Here is a 27,130-nt window from a genome sequence, read left to right as displayed (position 1 = left end):
AGAAATATGATAGATATGAGTCAACAGTATGGATGTAATCACCAGGCATTCAAAGGGTTAGGTTTTTTTCTTATATAGTCAGCCTTCTTTTTCATTAAAATAGCAACTATGCAAGGGAAAGTAATTTACATTCCAAACCGAAGGAAAATAGAGGTCATAGACCTGTTTGAATGGAAGAAAAGCCTGGAACAAGAAGATAAAAATTTTACTTGCAAGTTTCTGAATTATTCCTTAAGATGGGGAAGTTATGAAGCTTAGTCATAGTTAGGAAGTTAACCAAAGCAGGCTGGTGCCAGTATTCAGATCCCGGAGTGCCCAGGAGTGGAATGGGCCCAATGGAATGTGTATGAGCTGGAAATAGACACGGAGTGAGGAGCTGGACAGAAGCGAATGGAAGAAGGGTTAACTCTACAGTGCATTTGGTCCATAGTGCAGGGGTGGTGTACTCTGACATAAAAAAAAAAAAGATTCAAAGCACAAAGGAATATATGCTGATAAGTGTGATGAAATTAACGATCTCTAAGTAATCAAGTAAAAATAAATGTAAAAAGGCAGTAAGAGTATTAACATGGGATTCCAGACTTTAAAATTGGGCAGATTTTTAAAAATGTATTCAAAGAATTCTTGGATTCATCCATTGATGCGTCCATACATGCGTGCATTCATCCATCCATTTAACAAAAACCCTTTGTGAGATGGTAAGATGGTAGGAAGGCTGCATGAATAAAATAAATGTGATTTCTGTCTTCATTATCTTAGAGTCTGTAAAGGAATAAATTAAACAAAGAATCTTACATAACTAAATAGTTATAATTTAGATATCTGCTATAAATACCAAGGACAGGATGCTGTGACAAAAAATTAGTAGTGAAATCTAACCAACAGTGAGGTTTGGGAGATCAATGAATAGCTCCCTGAGCAAGTGTCACTTAACCTGAAAGAGAAGAAGGCAAAAGACAGGACACAGGAAGTGAACTCTCTGTACAAAGCCCTTGGTTATTTGAAGAAGAGAGAGAAGATCATTTTGACTGGACTAGCAACAGAGGGAGAAGAGTGACATAAAATGATTTTGAAAAGGTAAGCAGTGGTCAGAACATTCAGGGACTTTTAGGACATTTTAGAGTTGCTGAACTTTGTTAGCCAAAAAAACTTTCTAACATGAACATGGACTCCAATCTATACATAAAAAAAAAACATAGTTTTTCAGGAAAATAAGATTCAAAATGCTCAACTTTAAGAAATATTCTGGCTAAATTAATGAATATCAAGATAGGAAAAATAAAAGTCTGCAAACTTCTAGGTAGAAAAAAGATTTCCCTTTACTTAGAAATGGAGAGGACCAACCTGGCTTTAGACTTTTCACCCAGAACATTCATTGCTAGAAGACAAAGTAGTAATATGCATGTAATTCTAAACGGTAAAAGACATTAACAAGGAAGATAACCTAGCCTGAAGGTAATTCAAAGATAAAGACAGAGCAGATATTTTTAAACACCAAGGTATTTAAGGAATATAGAATCCATGAGCATGAGTTCTTCTTAAAAATTAAAAAATATCCACTGAGTAAAAAAATGTACTGAATTAAGTACTACACTAAAAGGCATTTGAGTTATTTCCAATCTGTTTCTATTATCAATAATGCCACAAATATAATTTTGAAGTCTACAGATAAATCTGTAGGATGAATCCTCCAGGGTCAAATTAGTTCTGGTATCTTTTGATTTTCTGAATTTGTCTACAATTTAAGCTTCATATACATTTTAGCATTATAGTGACCTTCATTAGTCTAATACATTTTTTTAAACTAGACTTCAAATTTGTCCCATATATACAGATGAAGTCTGCTTTCTCTTTTGCTTATGTTTGCATTTTTGTTCTGTGGAAAATCAGAGTATAATAGAAGCAGAATTTCTGGAGTCAGGCTTCCTGGGCTCAGAATACAGTTCTGTTCGTTTCTGTGTGAACTTGAGCAAGATATATATCTCTTTGTTCTTCAGTTTCTTTATTTTTGAAATGTGGGTAAAAAATGCCTACCTCATAGATCAGGATGAGGCTTAAAAATATCTTTTGCATAAGGTGGTTAACAGTAAGTGGCAGTGAGAATTAGATATTGTTAGGAGGTAAGTCCTATATTTAATACATATCACTTCCAAGTCTCTTCAATTCTTTGCTTACAAACGTTTTTTTCCTCTCTTAAATTTAAAAAGAAAAAACTTTGCAATGAATGTGCATTTGACTTTTAGATTAGGAAACCAATGCATCTTTGAGAGAGAAAAACATCTTAGAATAATACTGTTCTACTAATATTATGTATCAGCTCGAAGCTTTATGATATTGCTAATATATGAGAATTTTTGATCTACAAAAATGGCAATTGAATATAGTTCAATCTAGTAGATGAGCAAGGAGGGTCTTTTTGTAACAGCTTTAACTGTTTCTTAATGCTGGAGTCACTTAATATTCCAAAACTCAGTGGTCTTTCAATATTGGGCTCTTAGCTCTTTTCTGAAGAATTTCTCATCTGATGCAAAAAATGTGTCACTTGCACAAATGGACTCTCATGACATTTTAATATGACTATACTGTTATCTTTATGTTTTTATTTATTTACTTATTTTTAATTTTTTTCATCTAATTTTTTTAAAATTTACTTTTGGATGTACATCATAATATATTATGAATTCTGTGTAGATTACATCATGTTCACCACCCAAAAACGAATTATAGTCCATCCCCTCGCATGTGAGCCTAATCACTCCTTATGCCCTCCCCCTTCTTCCCCTATGGTAACCACCAATCCAATCTCCAATGTTATGTGTTTGTTTGTCGTTGTTTTTATCTTCTACTTATGAGTGAGATCATATGGAATTTGTCTTTCTTCCTCTGACTTATTTCACTCAGCATAATACCCTCAAGGTTGTCACAATGGCCGGATTTCATCATTTCTTATGGCTGAGTAGTAGTCCTTCGTGTACAAATACCACATCTTTTTTATCCATTTGTCCCTTGACGGGCACCTAGGTTGCTTCCATGTCTTGGCTATTGTGTATAATGCCGCAAGGAACATAGGAGTGCAAGTATCTTTATGTATGCTTTTATTTTGAAAACATTTCTCTCTCCAATTGCAGACAAATTTTCATCATTTTACCTTTTAATTACTAGCACTTAGTTTTATATTTCTCATACAGTGATATTCAATATACATTTATGGAATAAATAAATTAATGCACTCATCTATGCATGGTAGGGCATAAGTAGAACTAGCTTTATGTGTTGGTCTACATAACTAATGTTATCAAAAGCTCTTTTTCTCCTTCAAATAATTTCCACATCTGATTTATTAATTAACAAATTAAACAATTAGAGTGCCTGTCCATTGGCTTAAACCAACAAACCATTTGTTTGAACAAATGCAATAATAAATGAATCCTTTTTTTTCAGTAATTAGAACGAATTGATTTGTTGAGCCTTTGTTAAGAACAGGTTTTAATTTGTATACAAAAGTAATAGTATGTAGGTATATTTAATAATATTAGATATAGGAGTCTAATGGGTAATGAATAAACAATAAAAAATCCCACCTATTTGTTAGATTTGCTTCTGGCAGGTCATGGAAGTAGGGAAAGGCAGTCCCTCAGATAAGCAAACCAGAGAGCTTTGTTAGTGATGTCATGCAGTAATAAAAATAGCCAACCCTTCTTAAGTGCTTACTGTATAATAGGTATGGTCTAAGTGTTTTATATATGTTCCCTCATTTATTCCTTACACAGTCTCAAAAGATAATTTATACCATTACCTGCTCTTAGGAAGAGGGTATTTGAGACATAGGGAGATTAGGCCATTTCCCCAAGGTCATGGAGCCAGTTAGTAGAAGAGCTAAGATTCAGACCCAGACATTTACTCCAGAGCCTCTCGATTCACCATTATGCGGAGCTGCCCTTCTGGGCTAGCTATCTCCTGCTTGCCCTTCTATGTCTACTTGTCACTCTTCTCCATTCTGACTAAATGGGTGGTTGTTAATAGGCTCCCTTGCCTTCTAAGGCTTGGTCAATGCCGAATACCAGCAGGAGAGGAGAAGGTGAGGGCAGTGCTCAAATTGTCATAAAATTTTGTTTTAAATTGAACGTTAACTTTTTTTTTTTGAGGAAGTTTAGCCCTGAGCTAACATCTGCTGCCAATCCTCTTTTTGCTGAGGAAGACCGGCTCTGAGCTAACATCCGTGCCCATCATCCCCTACTTTTTATATGTGGGACGCCTGCTGCAGCATGGCTTGACAAACAGTGCGTAGGTCTGCACCCAGGATCCAAACCAGTGAACCCTGAGCCATTGAAGCAGATTGTGCGAACTTAACCACTGCACTGCCAGACTGGTCGGAACATTAACTTTTAAAGAATAATAATATTGAAACTTACAATGACCTCCTAATCTTGACAATTTTTGATATGTTTAAAATTACGCTGCAGATAATGTAATTTTAGAAGCTATATTTTTCTGAAAAATCTCTCACAAAATTGATTACTCTGGCTCCCCTCTTGCCACATTGCTGTGAGTTGGCTATGCTTCTATGCAAAGACCAGAATTCCTTTAGGTGACTTCTCCACACTGTTGCCTGCTCCACATTTCAACAGCCATTCCCTCCCTTATCCCTTCAGGTTTCGGGGTGGTCTGATCCTCAATGTTACTAGCCCCAGGAGTCCTGCACAGTCCCCTTTTGGTTTACTTGAACTCTGTACCTACTTTGTACAGAGTCCTTTTATTAAAACTCTTATCAAATTATCCAGTTTGGTTGTTTTCTCTCTTTTCTACCAGAATCATGAGAAATCCTCTAATAAAACACTCAACTATAGTTTAAGAAAGACTATGCCATCATGTCAAATGATGACTATCTTTTTGCCAAATATATAGCAAGCACATTCATGCTCAGCACATAGGAAAGTGCTTAATTAGTTAAGTGCTTATTGACTGTATGTGAAACTTTGAGGCTTTTAATTTAATTAAGATGTTAAAATAATATGTGATTATATTTAGAGGTTGTCATATTATTTCTGTGGTACTGGATGAAAAATGATGGATCTTTCAAAAGGCATGCTGGAAGACCCATTCTTCACAATAGGCATAGTTAATCACCGTGACACCATTTCATAAAGTCTCATTTCCATAAGGGTCTCAAGTCAAAAAGACTATACAAAAGACGTGTTCTCATTTACCCAATCATACTGAAAGATGCTACTGTCAATAAGTGCTTGTAATGATAGCTTACCTTCACCTCACGTTCTGGAACACTCTAATATAAATTTATGAGGGAGAACTCATCATTGTGAAAAATAAATGTTCATCTAACAAGTGACTGAAGAAATTAGATATTATTTACTTAGAGGTCATTTAATCCCAAACTATTATTTTGTGAGGCTCTGAGAAATAGAATAGTTATGCAGTTTTCTGGACTTTAAAATCATTTACCTTTCCAGTACATCCCATCAGTCTAATGGACAGGATGCCAGTGAACATGCACACATCTGTGGACTTGTTATAAACAGTATTTTTAAAAAGCTCTATACATTTACATTGTAGGCAGTTGCTAAACCACATTGAGAGACAGTTCCTTGAAGAGCAAGTCCCTTATATTTGAAAGGGGCCACATAACTGTGTGGCCTCGTGACCAATGGAAACCATGAATGCCGCGTCTAGGCCTGACCCCAGAAACTCCCATGTGATCCTCATATTCTCCCTCGTTTTGCTTGAAGACTGTCGGCCAAATACAGAGAATGCAGCAAAGGACTCCTAAGACCTAGGGAACGGAGGAATCACTAGAAAAGAGGATCCTGGATCATTGAATAAATACATGAAGGAGGGCCACTTAGGCCAACCAGCTGTCAATTGTGATTTGAGCAAAAAATGTATTCTGTTAAGACAGCAGGATTTGGAGTATTTGTTGTATTAGACTTAGACTTCCCTGAATGATACAGAAATTTAAGGTAACTTTCTTAACTTGATATAAGCTCTCTACAAAATAATAATAATGATAATAATACTTTTGGCAATTATGAAATATTAAAAGCATCTTTATTAAAATCTTTTCAAAATTTTATCCGTTGTCCTCAGCAATGCATTTAGCCAGGAAAATAATAATAGATAAAAGGGAATGGGTAAAATCAAAATTTTCAATATCGACAAAACAATGAGAAATTAATAGAATTAATAAAAAGACTTAGATGAATTGCTAAATATAACATCACTACATAATTATCAGTTGCATTTCTATACAACAGCAACAAACAAAATATTTGTTATTTTACCAAAAACAGCAACTATAGAAGGTTTAAATCTAACAAAAAGTAGGAGAGGATTAAATTTTACAAAAGGTATGTAAGAAACTTATGTTGAAAATACACAGTAAAAGAATTTTAAAAGTCCCAAATAAATGAAGAGATCTGCAATAGTCATGGATAATATGGTTCAGTATCCTAAATGGTCCCAAATTAATCTCTAGAGTCAGTACATTTTCTTTTCTTTTTTTTTTTTTTAACTTTTATTCTTTTCGGGTGTACATCATATTTCAAATTCTGTATACATTACATCATGTTCACCACCTGAACACTAATTATAGTGCATCCCCTCACATGTGACCCTACTCATCCCTTTTGCCCTCCTCCCTCCCCCCTTCCCCAATGGGAACCACCAGTCCAATCTCCAATGCTATGTGGTTTCTTTTTTTGTCGTTTTTATCTTCTACTTATGAGTGAGATCATATGGTATTTGACTTTCTCCCTCTGACTTATTTCACTCAGCATAATACCCTCAAGGTCCATCCATGTTGTCACAAATGGCTGGATTTGGTCATTTCTTATGGCTGAGTAGTAGTCCATCGTGTATAAATACCACATCTTCTTTATCCATTCGTCCCTTGATGGGCACCTAGGTTGCTTCCAAGTCTTGGCTATGGTGTATAATGCCACAATGAACATAGGGGTGCAAGTATCTTTATGCCTTTGGGTTTTCAAGTTCTTTGGATAAATACCCAGCAGTGGAATAGCTGGATCATATGGTAGATCTATCCTTAATTTTCTGAGGATACTCCATACTGCTTTCCATAGTGGCTGCGCTAGTTTGCACTGCCACCAGCAGTGAACAAGGGTTCCCTTCTCTCCACACCCTCTCCAACATTTGTTGTTTCCTGTCTTGTTAATTATAGCCATTCTGACCCAAGCGAGGTGATACCTCATTGTAGTTTTGATTTGCATTTCCCTGATAGCTAATGATGTTGAGCATCTTTTCATGTGCCTGTTGGCCATCTGTATATCTTCTTTGGAGAAATCTCTGTTCAGATCTTTTCAATAAAATATCAACATGGTTTTAGCGGATCTTGTTAAGCTGATTCTCAAATTTATGGTGAAGGTCAAAAGCTAAAAACTGACAATAGTCCTGAAAAAATATTACCTACTTGGGGAGGGAGATATGCCCAAATGGTCATTAAGATGTTATAAATTGATAATAATCAAGAAAATTTGGTGAAGTTATTGGCACAGGAATATGAAATGAGGCTAACAAAACAGAATAGAGCCCAGAAACATACCACATGACACAGGTCAACTTTGCAGTGGGGCAAATTCACTATTACACAAATTGTATGGGAACATTTGGTTATTCAAGTGGAAAAAATAAAATGTGATCTCTACGTTACCTTATATAAAATAACTTTGGTAGAAACACTTAAGAAGAAAACACAGAAGAATATCTTTACACTCCTTGGGTAGGGAACCTTAATATTCAAAGAATGAAAAACATAAGGAAAAATGTTGAAACATTGGATAATATTGAAAACTAAAATTTGTATTGCTCAAAATACATTATAAAAATATGAAAAGGTAAGATGTAATCTGAGAGCTGGCATTTGTAATGCAAGTAACTCTAAATGGAGCAGCATAAAGAATATATAGAAAACTCTTAATATTTTAAACCTAATCATTTAATAGGAAAATGAGCAAAAGTCATGAATCAATTTTTATGGGAAAGAAAATATAAGTAAACATATTAACACTTAGAAAAATGCAAAATAAAATTACAATGAGATATTTCACACCCAAAAGATTTGTAAAAATGTAAAAAGTCTGAAAATACTAAATGTTAGCAATGATGTGAAATGACAGGAATTGTAATACTCCGTCACTGGGGAGTGTAAACTGATCCAGTCACTGTGAAAAACTTCTTGGCATTACCTAGTAAATTTTAACATATATAGACCTGATGACCCTGAAATTTCTGTTCTTTTCTTTTTTTTTTTGGTTGAGGAAGATTGGCCCTGAGCTAACATCTGTGCTCCTCCACTTTATATGTAAGTTGCTGCTACTGCATGCCTGACAAATGGTGTAGGTCCACTCCCAGGATCCGAACCCACACACCAAGACCACCAATGTGGAGCACACTGAACTTAACCACTATGGCATGGGGCCGGGCCCTGAAATTTCATTTTTATGTGCAATTCTAGAGAATAGAGAATTTTGTATATGAACATCTGAGACATCTACAAGAATATCTATAATATTATTAGTAGTGGCAAAAAAAATAAAAAACTAGAACCAACTCAAAACTTCACCAGTACTAGAATGAATAAAAACAAAATTTTAAGATACCAAACAATGAAATACAATAGAGCAGTGAAATTGGATGCATTACAGACAAATGCATCTACATGACTTCAAATTTTATATTGAGAAAAAAATGCAAATAATAGAGAAACATGCATACGATACGATTCCATTTATAAATGGGTCTAGCATAAAAAGGAAAGAAAATGGTTTTAGGGGGAATATACATGTTTGGTAAAACTATAAAGGAGTAGCAAGGAGATGATTATCCTAAAATTCAAGAAAGTGGCTTCCTATGGGAGTAGGTAAGGAAACGACACAGGGGGACTTCAAAGAATTGGGTATTATTATATTTCTTACACACTGTGTAAATAAGCATTCCTTCTATTATTATACATATATATATATGCACACATATATAATAAAAGCTTTTATATGTTTAATCTTACACAATTAAATGTGTAATCTTATATGCGTTACCTTCCTCAATCAAAAAATACAGGGAGAAAAGGATGAGAAACAAATCACAAACTATCGTTTTCCAAATTTAGAGAAAGAGAGCTACAGCGCTGTGAATAGTTTGGGGGTGAGATAATTGAGCTCGTTTATAGACTGAAGGGAAAGTACAGAAGTGAGTGAGACTGAAAACACAGACTCAAAATGAAATCACCGATGAAGCAGGGTGGCTAAAGAGGAGAGGAAGTAAACCTCAGTGCAGGTAGGAGAGTATCTTTTCTCAGACGGGTCACCTCCATTTGAGACTAGAGGAGAGCAGAGGAGGGTGAGTGTGGTTAAAGGTAATTTGGTTACTTTTGGTGTTAGATACTTGAGGGAATTTACACTTCCTAGTTTTAGTTTTTGTCTGTGAGAAAATGAGTCAAGTCCTTCAGCTCAGAGAGTGTGAGAGGGCAGTGGAGGAGAGAGAAGAAAAGTGTTTGCATGATACTCATAGAGCTGCTCATAGACAGCTGGTTCTCTTCCCTTTCTGGGCACCATGGAGGCTAAAATTCTTGTCCTCTTGCGGTTCGGTGGAACCAAGTGGCTGGTTCTGGTCAACAACTTTTGAGCAGAAGTAGCATGTGTCACCTCCGAGCTGGAGCATTCTGCTGAATTCTGCTTTTACTTTGCTCTTCCTCGGTAGCTATGAAAGAATACGTCAAAATGGCAACAAGAGCTGCCTTGAGCCCTGAGGGACTAAAAGGAACACAGGCCAATCTGTCTTGGACATGTAGAGGCAGTAAAGGGTAAATATTTGATTCTGTACCACAGGCATTTAAGGATTATTCCTTATGTAAAATGATCTTTCTGATATAGTTTGAAATATATATAAATTTTTTAATAGAGAATGAGAGAGGAGGCTCATTAGGGAGAAGTAACTTACTGGCACTTGGGATCTTAGTTTGGTTCCTGCAAAATAGATGATTATTCAGGGCTTTACAAAAAATTTTTAGTTTTAGTTTTCAATTCTTGCTGTCATCCAGTGAATTAATTAAAGGAAAGATAGGAGCATTAGATGATCAGCTTGGTGGTAGGAGGAATAGTTCTTAAATTTACCCATTTTGGTGTTCATAAAACTCACAAGAGAGAACTAGGTGCACTTGGCCTTTTCAGGGGTGGGAAATATTTGGTTTAATCTCAGTAGATGAGTTTGTTTTGTTTTCGCTTTAAGCTTCCTGTAACTTTTAGGTCTTCAGGTATTTTAGGAAGTATTTTTTCTGAAGTCAGCATCCTCAGAAGCAAAGCCTGAGATGAAGATTCAGATGAAGATGATTTACACACCAGAAACAACTAGCACAACAGTGGGAGAGGGGAGCCAAGCGAGGGGAGGATGTTCATTTCATAAATTTATGATTTATGCTTTAATAAAGTGATGCAATCTCATTGAATATTTAAAATGAAATGTGCTACTCTTTCGTGTTTAATTATACTTAGATATGAAATTCAAGCAATAATAAAATGAGATGTTATTGTCTTGAATACTCAGAAGTTCTTAACCTTATTTTGTACCATTGACACCTTTGCATAGGTGAAGCCGATGAAAGTCATTTCAGAATAGTCTTTTAATGCATAAAATAGATACATAGGCTTACAAAGAAAAGTAATAATAATAAAATTCAGTATTAGCACATAGCCCTTCAGGGAGTGATCTAACAGCTCCAGGTTAAGAACATGGAAAATCTCTATTTTATTATAATGGTTATTATTATCATGTGTATATCACTTACTTAAAAGTATGTGTTTTAATGTTTAATATGTAGAAATAATATTTTTCTGATTACATAATATAAACTCTGTAAAAAATTGGAAAAATATAGAAAAACTTAAAGGAAATTAAATAATAATTCCAATATGTAGAGATGAGTCTTATCCATATTTCATGCACATAGTTCCAGAATTTTGGTATATCACCCATTTTATTTTTAAAATTGGGCTAATACTAAAAACATTCTTTTAAACATGTATTTTTTCTTAATAATATATTGTAATGTTTTTCATCTCATTTAATGGCTCTTGGCATTTTATCTTTGGAAAACAAAATGTAGTTGATATGCTGTTGAATCCTTAAGTTTTCAAATTTCTCCCATGATAAACAATGCTGTAATGAGTATCTTGAGAGATACTATCACAGATAACATTAATTCTTTGTTTAGCTTATTTTTATACAAATGAATTTCTCTAAAAAAATACTATAAATTACTTCTGTACAATTAAGTGTGTTTGAGGCTTTCACAACTGTTTCACTATCTATTTGTACATTTTAATTACATTACTAACATTGTTGCTTATCTGTGATAAATTTTAATATTTTGGTATAACAAACCCCTCATTATTATTTCTATTTTAAAATGTACAACACTTTCTTGTCAATTTATGGTTTAATAAACTTTCTAGAACTAGTTTTTAAAAATTTCATCATGATTTAAATTGGGATGACCAACACATAAATGCATTAATTATTTCTATTTCACTTATTGACATCTTAATTTACACTTATCTGTAAAGTTTGTTAAAGTTTCTTGATAGGCTAATTCATCAAAAGTTGTTATTTATTGCTATTACTAAAGAGCCTTATGTTAAATTTTTATCTGACTTATGTTGAAATATTGGAAAACTCTTGATTACATTTTTAGTAGTTTATTGGTTCTTTTGAATTTGTTAGTGTCATATCATTTGTTGATATTAATGATGTTTCTTTCCAAGACTTTTATTGGCTAATTCATGAATAATGATGATAAATAATGATGCAAGAGTTTCCATTGTCTTGTCCTTAAGTTGACATGTATTAAATATTTCAGCTATGCATCATATCGTCTTTCATTTTACTATAGAATTTTTACATGTTTTTATCATGTTAATAGACTTCTTAATATTAAACAGCCTTGAATTTCTGGAGGAGATGCTACTTTTTCCCAGTGTATTTAATATATTGTTGAGTTCTACTTACTAATGTTTTATTGAATAACTTTTTAATCTTTGTATCTGAGATTGGTCATTACATTTTTTATTTATGCTCTCTTTTTTTTGTGTTTGATATCAGGGACATTTTGGCTTCATAAAAACAGTTCAGCATGGACTTTGAGATGATCTGTTCATTAAGGAATGTCACACATATTAAAATGCTTGAAAAGTACAATGGACCATATGTTGGGACTGGCCGGAAAGGCAGATGTATGGGAACTGGAGTCAGTCAGCTGTGGAAGAAGAGATAGTTGGTAGGTGAACAGGAACTGACTCAGGTTCAGTCCTGGGACTGAGATGGATCAGAAATGGCAGCTTACATAGTGATCACACTAGAGGCTTTTGGACTACTAGATGAAATAAAGAGGAACAATGAAAGGCCAGAAAAGGCTGGAGAGCTGCTATTAAAATGTGTAATGTCAGAAATGGATTTGAAGAGTGTCACTAACTCAAGAATTCTCAAAATAACTAACATATATAAGGAGTTTTGAACACTTGACACTTAAAAAAAACCACTTTATTGAGGTATAATTGCCATAAAAAAGCTGTAACATATTTAATGTAAACAACTTAAGTTTGGAGATAATTACACACCTGTGAAACCATCACCACAATCTATGCCATCCATCAACTCCAAAAGTTTCCTCTTTATTTATAATTATTACCATTATTATTATATTATGTAATATATTTTTGTGATAAGATCCTCTTAGCAAAATTTTAAGCATATAATACAGTATTATTTACTATAGGCAATGTGCTGTATCATAGGACTTATTCATCTGTTTGTCTTGTGTAACTGAAACTTTGACTAATACTTCCCTGTTATTTCCCTATTCCCTCAGCCTCCAGTAACCACCATTCTACTCTCTGCTTCTATGAATTTGACTATTTTAGATTCCTCACATAAGTGGTATCTGCAGTATTTGTCCTTCTGTGTCTGGCTTATTTCACCTAGCATAATGTCCTCCAGGTTCATCCATGCTGTTTCAAATGGCAGGATTGCCCTTTTTTTTTTTTCAGTGAGGAAGATTGGCCCTGAGGTCACATCCATCTTCCTCTTTTTGCTTGAGGAAGATTGTCGCTGAGCTAACATCCATGCCATTCTTATTCTTCTTTTGTATGTGGAATGCCACCACAGCATAGATGGGTGAGCGGTGTGTAGGTCTGCACCCGGGATCCAAACTGATGAACTTCGGGCTCCCTAAGCGGAGCATGTGAACTTAACCACTATGCAACCAGGCTGGCCCCCATTTCCTTCTTTTTTTAAGGCTGATTGACATTACATCGTGTTACATACCACATTTTCTTTATCCATTCATCTTTCAATGGACATTAAGTTGCTTCCTTATCTTGGCTATTGTGAATAATGCTGCAATGAACATGGACTGCAGATATCTCTTTGAGATGCTGATTCCTCTGGGTACATTTTCAGAAGTGTGATTGATGGATCACATGGTAGTTCTATTTCTGATTTTTTGAGGAACTTAAGATAACAAGCATTGGTAAGGATGTGGAAGAAAGGGAAACTTTGCACTCTGTTGGTGAGAATGTACATTAGGGTAGCAGCTGAGGAGGATAGTGACTGACACAGTGAGCTCTCTCTCTCCCCCCCATGATATATATATACAAATAATATTATTATTTATTATATGGAATGTACTTTTCTCTAAAAACTTCTTCCTGAACTTGGGCTCCTTGGCCTATATCTTAAGGACACCAAAAAGGGCTTTGAAAACACTTGATTCAATGACATGCTAAGATTCAACTATATCATTTATAAGGGTGTATTTTTATTTCCAAAATTTTTCTATCAAATGAAATCTGACCACACAATACACATCACAGCAAAAACTAAATACAGTAAGCAAAAAAATTTCAAACACTTTTAAAAGTTTTACAAAAGAATTTCAAGCTACGTTTTTCTCCCAGTTATTTGATAATATTGATTTAGAACTTTCTACAGTTTCTTAAATTCCTGCCCAAATTGGTTTGTTCATCAAAAGTGATAAGCATCCTTTATTATTTATTTATTTATTATTATTTTTTATTTATTTTTGTGTGTTGTTGAGGAAGATTGGCCCCTGAGCGAACATCTGTTACCAATCTTCCTCTTTTTGCTTGAGAAATATTGTCGCTGAGCTAATTCCTGTGCCAATCTTCCTCTATTTTATGTGAGATGCTGCCACAGCATGGCCTGATGAGCAGTGCTAGATCTGTGCCCAGGATCTGAACCTGTGAACTCTGGCCTGCTGAAGCAGAGCATGCGAACTCAACCACTATGCCACCGGGCATCCCCAAGCATCCATTCAGTCAAGTTCAAAATGTTCAAAGATTTATGCTTCAAAAAATCATTCAATTGGGAAAAAAGGCAAAACAAAACCCATTTACGATTAGAAATACATTTTGGGCCCTGATGTAATTTTTAAAGTCTAATTATGAAGACAGTATGTTGCTTTACCTACTTAAACATAAGGCAGTAATACCGAGCTGTTTGGCACCCCTCTCCCCTTGCGAACTGTGACAACCATCTCACAGAGCAGTCTGTTTTCACTTGCACTGTATGTGATTTTCTTTAAGGTTTGATGTTCCTTTTGCTGGAGAGTACTGCCTCTCTGTGGACAGATTAGGAATCACTGAAATTTGACTGGTTAGTTTTGGCATATATGTCTTCATCAAATTTTACATACCATTTTTTCTCACATATAATGTAAAGAAATATCCACCCATGTTATTCGAAATGTTTTAAAAGATGGTATCTTCTTCTGAGAGAACCAGTTAAATATAATAAATAAATAGGCCTTTTCTGAGTTACAATATCTTATGGATTTTGTTTCATTAGGTGTCTAAGGTATCAGATGGAGTAGTAGAAAGATAAAGTAATTTTCATAATCATAATATCTTCTCAAACAATTTTAATACATTTAATCTCCACTATGGCAAATTCAGGATATGGCCTTCTGTCATCACAAGCTCATATCTTCACATTCAGTTTTGTGTTTTACATTATCTTGCTTGATTTTAAGGCTGTTGGTATGCAACCTAAATAATGAAGATGATGAATTAAATTACATTACTATGGCTTATTCCATCAGACTGATTCCACAAAAAGTTGACACTTGTAATAGAAATGGTGATAATAATTCAATAAAAGGGAATGAGGCCATTAGGTTTACCTTTTTATTTCAATATGTCTGTATCTTCATTCACAGCCTTAAATAATTATCCTCACATTTTAAAAGCAAGTTGCAGTAGACTAAGTCCCTTTCTTCTGAATGTTAGAACCATGTTAGAGAATCATAGCTTTAATAATACTCAGTCCATTCTTCAACATATCTCTATAACCCTTATTTACAGATATAAAAATTCTCCTCATTCTTGTGCTCTTCTTCCTATTCTCTATTTTTACAGGTCACACAGTTTTACATAGTGTTGCATACTGGAAGTAAGGCTGGGCGGGAAATCAGAAAACTAGGACTTTGTCCCATGTGGGCCACTAATTAGCGTGCATGCTCTCGAGTTTCATTTTGCTGCACGTTGAGTTCTTCACTTCTCATCAGAGGTCATTAGATTAGGCAGTTTTCCAGACTCCTTTTAAAATTATCTAAAATAGAAATTGTTTCTCCAGTAGTTTAGATTCTGTTTAATTTGATTCAAATCAATTCCGTTCACATCCATTCAACTGTGTTCAAACCAAAGAGCATTTGTCACTGCCTTCCATAGCCCAGGCCTGTGACGAACACTGGGCTGTCAGGGACCAGCTGTGAGGAGGAGAAAAGAGAAAAGATTTATAATGACCAATTCATGACTGCAAAGTCCTCTCTTCTCTTCCATTAAATTTTATCCTCATTACTGAAGTGGATCCTGAAAAACTGTGAAGTCAGAAAAGGTAACCCTTGGCCTGTCTTCCTCCTCTTTGCCATGTCCCCAAAAGCTAACTGTGCCCTTGTCCTGCACCTGGGACTCCCAGGACCCACTTATTCTAAGCAATACCCTGTGACCATATACATATCTTCCTCCACCTTCTCTCTGGCATATCAGCCACATTTTCCCATTATCTCTGTGCCTTGTTCTCAACGAACTTTTTTGTTGGATGTGGATTTAATAAAATTTTAAATAAACTCTAATTAAGACATAATATCGTGACATCTGTTATTTACTTTTTGGATCCTGCATTCAAATAAAGTGGATTAGAATCCCAATTCTTCCACTATAAGGATAGCTTTCCTCCCCAGTAAAATGGGGATAATCATGCCAACGTAACAGTTTGGTTGCAGTGACTGAATCATCAAACAAAGTAATTTGTAAAATACTCAAAGCCTGGCACTAAACAATCACTCATAAATATGGTAATTGTTATGATTATAATTATTACTATTATTTCCGTTTAGGCTGTTTGACGTAAGGGAGCTTGAGTTTTAGGGGTTTTTCAAGGCATGTCTCTCAGATATATATTCCTCTACTTCGTGACACTGCTCTTTTTCCACATAAATGTATATTTCAACTCTGTATATTACCACGTTTCAATAACAGTCCCATGAGAAACTAACCTGATGCAAGAAAAAAAAAAATGTTTAGAGTAAGTTTGGGAAAACATCATGTTCAATAGGCTCATTTTGAAGGCTGAGATTCGCATTAGTATGCTAAAGACACTTAGAAAAGCTTCAGTAAAGAAACTACTTTTACAAATATTATTACACAACAACTCAATAATGCTTTACATTTAATATGCGTTGGGAGAGGCTGGTATATAAATTATGTAAAGACCATTGTTAAGTCACTATCTCTTATTGAGACTTTTAAGTGAATAAAAATTTATATTATTTATTATTGTAGAGACTTCAGTCTTATATAATGGAAGTCTGTATTCCTTTTCTTTTTTGTTTTTGAAAGATTGTCACCTGAGCTAACATCTGTTACCAATCTTCTTTTTTTTTCCTCTTCTTATCCCCAAAGCCCCCCAGTATATTGTTGTATATTTTAGTTGTAGGTCCTTCTGGTTCTGTTATGTGGGATGCCACCTCAGTGTGGCCTGATGAGTGGTACTAGGTCCGCGCCCAGGATCTGAACCAGCGAAACCATGGGCAGCTGAAGCAGAGTGCGCAAACTCAACCATTTGGCCACAGGGCTGGCCCCATGTACTTCTTTTGTAAATGTATGGGATGTTTATTTTGAAATATTCACTTATTAACAAGAGACTCATTGAGATGATAGTGATTTTGGAAATAAGTAGCTCTTAGGATTTTATGGTGAAATATTTTAAATATGCACATATACAGTGAAATAGTAAAAATATTACTTAATAGAGATAACTTGAGTTTGTGGTATTTTGTCAGCAAGAAATTTGTCATTTTGATCTAGTTTGACTCACTGCTGGAATACTTGTGTAGCTCAGGACTCAGGGAAGAGTTGAGCACTAAGATTTAAGAAGAGCACAGAGAATGCTGGACCCAGGCACACCTGGAGTTAAGAGCCTTCATGCCAAGGAGACTTTCCTGTCCCTTTTCCCCTCTTCTTTCAAGGCATCGATTTTATTCTATTGGGTGTAAAGCATCTTGCTCTAAGGGCAGAATATATCTCACTGAGAGCTCTCGAGTTCAGCAGTTTACAGTTTTAGTCAAAAAGAGAGATTTTCATAAATTCAGTTCTAGACACCTTGGGGAAACTCTCAAGGTTAAGGTTAGATCAGGTGTCCACCACTAGACAGAGGACAGTTTCACCGTGTACTAATGTGTATATACACATTACCCACCAAAAACAGTGCCCAGAAGAAAAGGGTTGGTGGGCAGAGGATTGATAGATGTTCACTGTACCAGGATTAGATATCACTACTCACTGAGAAAAGGGTCATTAACTCTTTCAATAAACCTTCTTAAAGGCCTATATCAGCTAGGTCTCTTCCCTTTTTAAATTTAAGTGACTTTACTTGAATCTGCTAAATTTTTTTGATTGGGCAAAATCCAGAGCCTCTGCATGATTTCTCTGAGTTCCTGGTGGCTGAGGCTTCTCTGCTCCTTTAGAAAGTGGCTTGCTATTTCTCAGTTCCCACCACCACACCCTTACATCTAAGTGGGGACATGTGTGATTAGTTCCTGCCATGGAAGTGAAGGGATAATGACGTGTATTACTTTCACACCATCCAGAAATGGCTAAGCCATTTTTCCCATAGTCTCTTTCCCCATCTATTAACTGAACAAAGGGTTTCAAGACCCTAGAAAAAGGCAGAGGCACAAGATGGAAACCTGGGCCCCTGCATGGTTGTGTGGAAAGATCATGTGAGAATGCAATAATACTGTTAGGTTAAGCCACTGCGATTTTGGAGTTTAGCTTTACTGCCGCTAGCTAATACATCAATATATTTGTCTCAATTTACCAGACAACTAAATTTTAGTCATAATATATCAAAGCACTATATTTTTATTCTTTTTTAGAAAGAGGGCAACCAAAATTTGACTTAATGTGACTCAGCATGCAAAATTCCCTTTTAATATTCCATTCTCTGAAAGTCAATGTTCTAAAGCAATAGAACAACCTTTTGGGAAATAACTTTATGTATCAAGGCTAGGAATGCTGAATACGAGCGTTAGGATCTGAAGAATGGTGTGCTGAAAATTCTAAGAGTAGACAATGCAGGGGAACTTGGTAAAAAATGTTTATTTCAACTCTACTGCAAGATGATTTAGGATCCACTTCCTTTTTTATAACCTCAGTTTAGACAGCGTCCAGTGTCTTTTAGCAGACAATTTAGCTGCTTCAGTAGATTTTATTGCTTCTTTCTAAATTTGTGAAGTTGTCCTCTGCCTATAGCATCAACTACAATGGATGACAAGAGAATGGCCTCCAGTTCTGATTGCTCTGTTTCCCTATGACCCCCCAAGCCCTCAGTGCTGAGGCTTTTCTCAAGTGCTGTCTCAACACTCAGTTTCAAAGATTACTATGTTTGTCATTGCTTCGCTGGTGTATCAAACTCCAAGCTTATCCTTTCAGGCATCTGATCCTTTGTCAAGAGTCCTTATGTCCTAAACACTCAGTGTATTATTTATGTTACTAACAGAGTTTATTTCAAAATATGAAGCTCTGTTTTATTTTACTCTTTCTTTCTCTCTTTTTCTTTGCCACTTAACTAGTGATAGGCACACATTTTTTGTATCTGAAAAAAGCATGAGTATTTTTAGTTTAATCTGGCACGTTAGATGTAGACTTGTAAATTTAAAATCTGCAATATTTTCTTCAAATTGGAAATGTAATACATGTGTTTAAGACTGAATATATATTCTCATTAGGTCCTAAAAGTTGCAGTAATCCCAAACTACAGCATAAGTGTGAAGTGCAATGACTGCTTATATGTATGTTATAGGTAGTGACCACTTACCGATTAAGGTAAACATTATAGGCTTCGCCACACTAAATTAATTTTAGGTGACCTTATCTAAAACTGTTGAAAGATAGTGTATCTTTGCTATAAAATTTTCTTAAAATGGGAATACACATGTGGGATTTTATGAGCATTTTATTTTGGATGTGTGTATGCTATGACCCTTTCTGTAAAAGATTTGAAACTTTTTTTGAAAAAAGACCTATCTGACAAGTTTAACTGAATGGAAATACAAAGGGAAATGAAGATCAAGGAAAAGGAGCAAGCAAGCATTCTAACTGCGGCTGACTCTAAAGTTACAAGGCTAAGAGAACAATGTGCGTCTGGGCTACCACAACGCCAGGCCAAACTTCGCCACGTTAGCACAGAAGCACCAGTCTGAAAAGCAAGAGCTCGCGTTCAAGTTCCGGCTCCCCAGGTTGGCAAGTTTGGACAGATCGCATTTCTTCTCCAAGCCTTAGTTTCCTCATATGCGAAATAACAAGTAAAAGCTAGATCACTTCTAAGCTGTCTTCTAGATAGAGAATTGGTCTCTGTATTTTGCTAACAGAAACTTGTACCTTCCTCAGCCCTGGGTTCACGGCGTGTTAAATCAGGAATTCGCTGTTTTCCTAGCTGTTATGCCTCTGTTCCCATTCTTTCCTCTCCCCATCACATAACAGTGCTAAAGGCAGTGATAAGTCTCAGAATATTAAAGCTTATTATGGAAAGGACTATTTTGTTTTAACTGACTTCTTTTCTATGAATATGGCTCACTTGAGTAAACTTAGAAAAACAGATTTGTTTGAATTAGCAACAGAAGCAGATGAGGAATAATCCTACACCTGGTGAAGTAAAAACAGAGTCTTATGTACATAGAGGGAAACTCGTTTAATTAGTTCTCATCCATCAGAAGTGGAATAACCTTTGAATAGAGGATATTGTTTTCCTTTGTATTAACTTTATGGAAAAATACTACTTGAACAAAAAAGTTTGAAAAAAATGTAGTATACATTTCTTAAACTGAAGTATGGAGAAAATATTTTTTGACATCTTAGGAACTGCTGTTTTTACTTATAAACAGATGATACCGAATAAAAATGATTCCAAATTTATAAATAGAGTTTTCCTAAAGTGCCACTAAAACTTTATTCACTAAAATAGAATAAAGTAGTGGGATCCATATCCCTAGATATTTCATCAAAATTCTGTTTTATCTCATTTTTTAAAAAGATACTCTGATAAAGTTTGGGTTTTGACCTTCATGAATATTTAGTTAGCTCCCACACCATCCCTGGTTGTAGTATCCTCTTATTTATACATACTTCTTATTGTCTGTGGAGCTATCATCACTATTTATTTAGTAGTCTTTTTCCTTTAGTACCTGTATCTTCTTGTGTTCTCTGTAAAAGGTCAATGAACAGTTTTGTTTTGCTGAGGAAGATTAGCCCTGAGCTACCATCTGTTGCCATCTTCCTCTTTTTGCTTGAGGAAGATTGTCACTGAGCTAACTGTGCCAGTTGTCCTCTATTTTGTATGTGGGATGCCACCTCAGCATGGGTTGATGAGCAGTATGTAGGTCCACGCCTGGGATCTGAACCATTGAACCCTGGGACTTTGAAGTGGAGCACGCAAACTTAATCACTACAGCACTGGGCTGGCCCCCAAACTTTCATTTCTAGGGAGTTGTATGAGTTAAACATGTTTTTGGTTGTGTGTAATAGAAAACACAATTAATAGTAGCTGGAAAAAGTCAGGAATTTATTTATTTCAACTGTGATGACTAAGGAAGTGTCTATAAATGATATAAAGGATATATCCAGAATGGATAATGTTTAGGTTTGTGGTTGGCCTAGAATCAAACGTCTATCTTTCTATAAATTCAGTACTCCTCAGTAACAAATCATAGATATTTAGTGAACATTTTACTTTTGTATAAGTACTTGGTGGAAACTTTTTCATTTTGAAATCCCAGCGTCATACAATGTCTTGGTCCAGGTTTAAGTTATAGTAAACATTTTGTGAGCACAACCATACATGGGTAGGCATACAGGGCTGTGGTTGATAGTGTCAAGAGGGAAACCCATTGCCTTGTTGAAATAGTCTGACGACCTTCAGGGAAGAAGAAGCAATTATTTCTGCCTATTAATTACTATTTTAAGAAGCACCAATTTTGACTCCTAAACATATTCAGCATGACTGCTCATTCCAACTCTCTTCATTAGATGTGGGTAAAGGATAAGTTCTTGTATCTCAATGACTAACTAAATGCATATAATTAAAAAAATCAGAATAAATAGACCTTAAAGACAAGTATGTATGATCATACTATTCAAATAGTGACAGGAAAAAAAACCAGGAGTCTCATTTTTTTTCATAATCCAGATAATTAAAAACATTTTAACCATGTATTTTTGAGAGTACTATTTCGGTACATAAATCTCTTGATAGCTGTCAGTTCTCTGACAAGTCATGGATAGCTGGTGTTCATTGCAAATTGTCACAAGAGGAAAAGAAAAGTATGTTCCTCGCTCTTACTAGTCAACAGCCCATAATATCAACAAATGTTTAGTTTCTAAATGTATACAAAATGCTTTTGATAATTTAATGCAGTTTAATGTTCACATCTCTGTAAAAGATATTACGAGTTCCATTTTTTAGCAGATTGGAGAATTTAAAGGACTTATCTATTTTGACATGGATACGAGACAGCAGATCTAAAATTACACACACCCTGTCTTACTCTCCACATTCATTTCACTCCATTATCTAAATCTCCAGATCATAGAGATTTCAGGTCTTAATATGATTTAAGACCTACTATATCCAGCATTTGTATTGGGGTCTCACTATACATGGTAGTGAAAGGAAATAGTGGCATACTGACACGAGTAACCAAGAATCTTTTTTTGTTGTTATTTGTGTATGTGTGTTCTCTTTAAAATGTGTTTCTTAGGAACATTTTATCGTGGTTGAGTCTGATATTCTGAGAAGTTTTCATACCTTGACTAAAATAATTAAACCACTATATGGAACTGATTTTTTTTTTAGAGAGATCCAGAATGCTATTTAACTTTTTCCACCATCTGTCTTGTATAGTTATGACACCATACTCAATCTATGCTGTGATGGAATAGCACTGACTTTCAGTTGCAGTTTAAACACTTTCTCCTGGGGAAATCTGCACTTTTCTTGTAGATTCCCAATTGTGTTGTCCCTCCCCACTTTGGATGGCCCCAGGTCTCCTGGTTAGCAGGAGAACACCTTGGCAGTAAGCTATACAATTCCTCCAGCCCTAACCCAGTTTATGTAAGGATCAGGGGAATGAGCTTCAGTCGTTCTCAGTCTTGGAATCTTTTTACAGGCATGGATAGAGTAAGCAAGACAACCTGGATATGCAAACCTATGTTTTAATACCTACCTTGATATGGCCATTCTGTAGAAGAAATGGCGTGTCTACGGTACCACAAAGTTCTTTTGAATTTGAAGGCTTGAGTCAATTCTTTCAACCTCCATTAAAATGTCTTGTCTTCTGTCCTTGATCTTTTAGAACGTCACAACCTCCTCCCAAACTTCTTCTCAGATTGACCCAAGGTGAAGCTAGCTGGACACAGGAAAGCTAAGCTTCTGTTTACTTCATTTCGATGTTTGTTTTTGTTAAAGTTTTATTATAATAGTGATGCTAGCATAAGGAGGAGAACCATCTCTTTAAGTAGCTGGGGGTACCCATGTGAACAGTTTCAGACTTTCTTGGAAATTAATAATACTTTATTAAACTCCCTCATTGTCTGGTCAAACAAACATAAGACATTTCACAGCTCTGACTTCTTTTTCTCCATGATTTTTTTCACTGTTTCATTCTTTTCTTCATCAATGAACACTGATGCCCTTTCTCCCCCTGTATATAGATCCCCCAATTGCCCTCTGAATTCTCCCTCTGATTATTAACTCTTTGGTAATGAGGTTGAATATGTAATTCCTATGTCCAAAAGCAACTTGCTAGTGTTGTATAAAGCAAGTTATTAAGGCTTACTAAATTTTATACTCACTTAGTCTCATTAGTGCTTGCATCTCCAGAGAGCTATAAATCACTGTTACATAATTCAGTCTGACTGTAAGACAACACTATAAAACTTCTATTGTTTTATATACACAGAAAAGAATCACAAGTCCCAGAATTTGAGGGGACAGTGTGTTTTGCCACTATTGCATCAGTTTTGCGCCTCAAGTAGGATGATTTGCAATCGCTGCTCTTCTTGCATTTAAATTATGGGATAATTATGGAAATAGCTTTTATTTAGGCTATTTATTTAACTTCATCTTTGTCAATTTAGCTGGTTTGAGATTATTTGGTGAACTCTCCAATTTTTAGTAAATACGTTAATTTTGATTTAGCATTTTACAATGAATAGACTTTAAGATGTGGAGTATTGAAGATTCAACAATGAATCATACATACTCTTGTTACTAAAGCAGATCTATATGTATTCCCCAACATATTGACAGCTTCATTGGTTATCTTTTACCTATGCATTTATGCTATCTAAATAACTTGCAATATATTATTAAATAAGTATAATATTTGCCAAATTATATTTACATTATAGCATGCTGTTTTATAATAAAATTCATATATATGATCATATTCATCTCTTGAAACATTAATAAGCAATTCATACCCATAGCTAGCAATAAATTTATTTCAGTGGGTTTGTTTTGTTAATCTTTAATTCTTTGTTGTCATCAAGCTATTTTTCCAAGGAAAGAAAACATGGATAGGGTGAGGAAAATCGGCTTTGGGCCTTCTGACCTATTCCATCTAAATGTAGTAAAATTCTTGAACATCAATGATAGAATGAATACTACTGGGTTTTAAATATTTCAGAGGTAGTTTTAAATCTTATTTCAGTCACTTCATAGGAATTTTACACATGTGTAAATTGGAAATGCAATATTTGTCGTATGGTTATATTCAGAATATGAGTTAATATATGGGATGTCAATCATTATTCACTTCTCCCCTTAGTTCTTGATTCTGATCTAAAATTCAACTGCCTAAAATTCTTCTTTGTCTCTAGTTCAGGCTTTTAAATTGATTCTGAGTGGGATCTAATCGAGTTTGCATCTAACGGATATTTAATTGTTTAAAATAGTTACTATGTTCTCTCTTTTCTTAAGGACCTAGGGAGACAAAGGTTGGTTGCAATAGAGTCTCAAGTGAAGTCGAGTGTCATAGCAATGGAGAGAAACTTGCATAAGGGGGTAGTGTTGGTGGTCTTTCTGGGCATGGAGAGAAAAAGAGTTGTTAATTTTGGTTCATTTTCCACAGATTTAGAGTCTTAAGAGCAAGCTTGGTTTACCCCTAGTGCACTAGGAGGATCCCATCCTCTGCCCAGGAATCTGTATCACACTGGCCTTCTGCACTCGCTGAAATTCTACCACTGGAACATTTTGGAAAGGCCGGAAATATCCCTAGTATAGCCTGGCTTTATGATTTGGATGGGAAACTCATGTCTCCAGATCTTTGCTCATCTATAAAGGAAGAATTATTGTGCTCCCTCCTACCCAAAACTTTGTATGAAACTGATATAAAATATATCATCTCTGATATGCAGATTGGAATAATGTTATTCAACAGAATTTCAGAATTGGGGATCCTATATTTTTATGAATGCAAAACATAAAATACCAGAAAATTTACTTTATTTAATAGAATAAGAGTTGAAGATGTGACATGATTTTATATACCTAGGGACAAACATAATGATCAATAAATGTATATGCAATTGAATTTCCAGAGGAAATATTCCCTCTATACACACATGCACTCCTCAACATCTAAATAAATAGCCATTCTCATATTGCACTAACAATCTATATTATATATGTGTAAATATGTATAAATATATATATGCATGTGTGATGTGTGTATCGTAGATCTATGTATTTGTGTGTGTGTGTAAATGTATACATTTCATATTAACCATACAATTGTATCACAATTAGCTTTGTTCTGCCTGTAGACTGTTGTAGAATAGAGACAGAAAGCTGTTTAAGGCAGCATTTCTTTTAGGCTTAGACACAGCTCTGAATTAGGCATAGTTTGTATCCGGTTTGATCCCCCTTTCCTTGTCTGTAGTATTTTGTTTCCTTTTGATATTTCCTTTTAAAGTATCTGGAACAGACATTTTAAAATACTACCACAGAAGAAACTAGATTACTAAACCTGTTTACAATGAATTAGTGAGAGAGACTAATAAGGGTATTAAGTGAAAACAGAAAGACTAAATCTCTAATGATCAGATTTCAAACATCAAGAAGAGAGTAAGGTGTGAATTCACCAGCCTCCTCAAACCTACGGCTCATATAGGTGTCTAATATCTCCACCCCTTCATGAATCTCATCCAAAAGAGAACAATAGAAGTATTAAAAATAAAAAAGTCAGTTAATATTTAAAAATAGCTACACTTTACAGACTTCAAACATTTGGTGTGGAAGGTATGTTACATGTTGTGAAAGAGAAATACATGTTCATTTGATAAAATAACACTAGCAACCACAAATAAAAAAAATCCTTATTTCCTCTCAGACTTTGGCAATTCCCCAGTCCCTTTAACATTTGACACCTGAGCATGGGCACACAAGGTTTGTGGTTTAGGGAGCATTACTGGTCCAAATAAACTCTGCTAGGCTTACTTGCTGTACCTTAAAATGCAGTCCCAAACTCAGAACTTCTAGACTCGCTGGAGTTCTTTGATAATGTAGACTGCCTACATTTATCGCCTAAAGCCTCGTAGACCTTGACTGTCATTAAGTTCATCAATCTCAGACTGTCTTCTAAGGATAGTGCATAGTGAATGGCAATGCGGGTCATATATGGCACACCTTGTAGGTCCAAGGATGTTGTGTAACTTTGAGAAGGAATTACTAAAACAGACAGAAGTTAGAGTTTCATTTACCACACACTAAATTCTCAGCACAAAAACTTTAAATATTACTTGTTGTTTGGTATTGAGTTATGAATTAGTCGTTACTTAGCATTTAGGAAAATCACTGTATCTGGACTTTAGCAGTTAAAATACAGCAATTGGGTTAAATAAAAATCATAACTGTTTGTGTATGTGTGTGTGTGTATGTAAGCTGCATTGTGATAAGATCTTAATTCCTTGCGCATATTAATGGCTTTAAGAAAACACGTATTTCACTATGTATGTATTTACTGTTTATTATTATACTAGGTTCACTATTTTGGGGGGCCAAAATAAGATAATTTTCTTTTCTTTTTGTAACTAAGGCAAGCACCTTAGTGTAACATTTCCTTAGTGGTCATATTAACTTAATCACCTTCCCCATTTGTATGTTTGTCAAATTTCTAAAGTATGTCCTCTTGTTTCCAGAAGAGTGTTAGTTTGTTACAATCCATCCAGGACTACCTAACCCTTATACCCCAAAATGCTGCTTTCCGAGCAAAGAGAAAAGAACATTTGAAATTTTAAAACAAGTAAATACCAATAACTAAATATGGCTCTTAAACATATCATTTTGCTTTTGACAAGTGACCTGAGCTTAAATTCTATAAAAGAATAAATACTTCATGCCAAAAGCTATAGAATCAAAGGTGATGCTATTGACTAGTCTTTCTTCTTTCACAGTCTAACCAAGGAAAACCTAGATGTGATAGCAATTCCTGACTTTTGCTGTCAAGTTGCAGAAGAAGAAAACAAGAAGTGCC

The 27,130-nt window shown here is 35.0% G+C and overlaps 1 long non-coding RNA gene across 2 annotated transcripts in view; it reads left to right on the top strand.

Moving 5' to 3' along the window:
• The first annotated feature begins 9,197 nt into the window (after window positions 1-9,197).
• The window catches only part of LOC138915799 (uncharacterized), a 175,394-nt gene continuing 157,461 nt past the window's right edge, over window positions 9,198-27,130 (top strand). For both annotated transcript variants that reach the window (XR_011422088.1, XR_011422089.1), the window contains exons 1-2: window positions 9,198-9,303; window positions 12,124-12,298. This is a non-coding gene — a long non-coding RNA (uncharacterized lncRNA). The remainder of the gene's footprint in view (window positions 9,304-12,123; window positions 12,299-27,130) is intronic.

Source organism: Equus caballus, chromosome 10, assembly GCF_041296265.1.
Source record: "Equus caballus isolate H_3958 breed thoroughbred chromosome 10, TB-T2T, whole genome shotgun sequence".
NCBI lineage: Eukaryota > Metazoa > Chordata > Mammalia > Perissodactyla > Equidae > Equus > Equus caballus.
This window is presented reverse-complemented; position numbering and strand designations above follow the sequence as displayed.